At 47.0% G+C, this 2,738-nt stretch overlaps 1 non-coding gene across 1 annotated transcript; it reads right to left on the bottom strand.

Moving 5' to 3' along the window:
* Nucleotides 1-1,689: 1,689 nt before the first annotated feature.
* On the bottom strand, nt 1,690-1,795 carry LOC126029133 (U6 spliceosomal RNA). The gene has a single exon (XR_007502786.1). It is a non-coding gene; the product is annotated as a U6 spliceosomal RNA (small nuclear RNA).
* Nucleotides 1,796-2,738: the final 943 nt, after the last annotated feature.

Below are 2,738 nucleotides of genomic sequence, written 5' to 3'. Positions count from 1 at the left end.
GGGAAACTGTGCAGGTGGGGCTCCCTGCACTCAGGCCCTTTGAGCCAGCTCCCCACTCTTGCTTTCCTGGTTCACAGTGATCTGCTGACAAAGGTTCAGTTCAACAATTAGCTTTCTCTGGTTCAAAAGCAAAAAAGTTTAGATGGGGGCCCGGAGAGATAGCACAGCAGCGTTTGCCTTGCAAGCAGCCGATCCAGGACCAAAGGTGGTTGGTTCGAATCCGGTGTCCCATATGGTCCCCCGTGCCTGCCAGGAGCTATTTCTGAGCAGACAGCCAGGAGTAACCTCTGAGCATCGCCGGGTGTAGCCCAAAAACCAAAAAAAAAAAAAAAAGTTTAGATGGGTACATTTTGTTTGTTTGGATTGGTTTGGGGGGCACACTCAGCAATGTTCAAGGACCATTTCCAGAGGGGTTCAGAAGACTATATGGGGTGTGGAGATTGAACCCTCATTGACAAGATGCAGGCAAGAAGAGCTTTATGCACGGCAGTATCACTCCAGCCCCCAGCCTGATCATTTTTACTGATTTTGGTCCTGTGCTCTCAAGCACAGGTCCCGGGCTCCACTGCAGTGAGGTCTGTGATGGAAACCAGAGATTTGCACATTCTTAGTCCAAGGAGAGCCTCAGAACCTACCCTGTCCCCCAGGACATGAGCTCAGGGGAGGGCCTTGACTTTCACCCAACACCTCAGAGTGCATCCCCCAGAATGAACACTCAGCTCTGATAAATGTACAGTGTCTGCCCTGTGTCTGGGTGCCTCCTTCCTTCCTCAAACACAGCACTATCAGACTCTGTTCCCCACAGATTTCTCTTCTGAGCACTCATCTCCCATGTGTCCCAGTTGGGGTCACCCTGTCAACTGGTGATCAGAGTGTTTTCCCACCTACCCTTTCCTGTTGTCTCCATCAATAGTCCTGTGTACCTGCCACCTGCTGTGGCAGACCTCCACATCCTACTGAAGGACCAGTAGGATGGAGGGGGGGGACTTACAGAGGTGGGTCAAAGCAAGTGTTGTGGGCATGTGAATCAGGCTCAGAGCATAGCACTGCCCAGTTACCAGCTGTGAACTGGGGGCAGATGAGTCCAACATTCTTGTGGGGAGGTGGCTTCACACCTGGCAGTGATTAGGACTTATGCTAGCTCTGTGCCCAGGGATCATTTCTGATGTGCTCAGGGGATCAAAGCGAGGTGGGCTGCATTCAAGGTGAGTGCCCTATGCCACTTATTCTCCAGTCCCAATGGGTTGAACATTGAAGAATTTTGTTTTCTTTCTTCCTTTCCCCACCTGCTGGTGGCTTTCTTCATTCAGCTGTTGTAGCAGAATATTAGAGATCAGGACCACAGTATAACCTCTTTACAGACAACAGTAAAAATCTGCAGTACTGGGGCCGGGCGGTGGCGCTAAAGGTAAGGTGCCTGCCTTGCCTGCGCTAGCCTCGCGGTTCGATCCCCTGGCGTCCCATATGGTCCCCCAAGCCAGGAGCGACTTCTGAGCGCATAGCCAGGAGTAACCCCTGAGCATCACCGGGTGTGGCCCAAAAACCAAAAAAAAAAAAAAAAAATCTGCAGTACTGGAGACTGGAAGTTTGACGTTAGGGTATCAAGAGAAGTGGGTTCTGGTGAAGCTTCTCTTCAGCATTGCGGATGATGTCCCAATTACTTCAAGACTTGAATCTTTATTTTTTATTTTATTTTTTGAACGCTTCACGAATTTGGTGTCATCCTTGTGCAGGGGCCATGCTAATCTTCTCTGTATCGTTCCAATTTTAGTATATGTGCTGCCGAAGCAAGCGCGAATCTTTATTTTTTTTATTAATTACTTTATTTAAACACCATGGTTACAAGATTATTTTTGCAACTTTCTCACCACCAATGCACCCATCTCCCTCCTCCCCCACCCCCGCCTGTATTTAACATTGTCATGATAGTTGTTAATGTAGTTATTTTTCTTTTTCTTTTTCTTTTTTTTTTTTTTTTTTGGTTTTGGGCCTCACCCGGCGGTGCTCAGGGGTTACTCCTGGCTGTCTGCTCAGAAATAGCTCCTGGCAGGCACGGGGGACCCTATGGGACACCGGGATTTGAACCAACCACCTTTGGTCCTGGATCGGCTGCTTGCAAGGCAAACGCCGCTGTGCTATCTCTCCGGGCCCAATGTAGTTATTTTTCTAACTGCACTCACCACTCTTTGTTGTGAGCTTCATTCATATTGTGAGCCGATCCTTCCAGCCTTCATGTCTATTGTCTCTAATAATGTCTTTTATTTTTCTTAAAACCCATAGATGAGTGAGACTATTCTGTGTCTATTTCTCTCCCTCTGACTTATCTCACTCAGCGTAATAGTTTCCATGTCCATCCATATGTAGGAAAATTTTATGACTTCATCTCTCCTGAAGCTGCATATTATTCCATTGTGTATATGTACCACAGTTTCTTTAGCCATTCGTCTGTTGAAGGGCATCTGGGTTGTTTCCAGATTCTGGCTATTGTAAATAACACTGCAATGAAGATAGGCATACAGAAGGCATTTTTGTATTGTGTTTTTGTGTTCCTAAGGTATATCTTGTGGAGTGGTATAGCTGGATCAGATGGGAGCTCAATTTCCATTTTTTTGAGGAATCTCCATATTATTTTCCAAAAAGGCTGGACTAGACGGCATTCCCACCAGCAGTGAATAAGAGTTTCTTTCTCTCACATCCCTGCCAGCACTGATTGTTCTTATTTTTCATAGTGTGTGCCA

This window comes from Suncus etruscus, chromosome 14 (genome assembly GCF_024139225.1).
Source record: "Suncus etruscus isolate mSunEtr1 chromosome 14, mSunEtr1.pri.cur, whole genome shotgun sequence".
NCBI classification, from domain to species: domain Eukaryota; kingdom Metazoa; phylum Chordata; class Mammalia; order Eulipotyphla; family Soricidae; genus Suncus; species Suncus etruscus.
The sequence above is the reverse complement of the archived record's forward strand: the minus strand, read 5'-3'. Positions and strand labels throughout refer to the sequence as shown.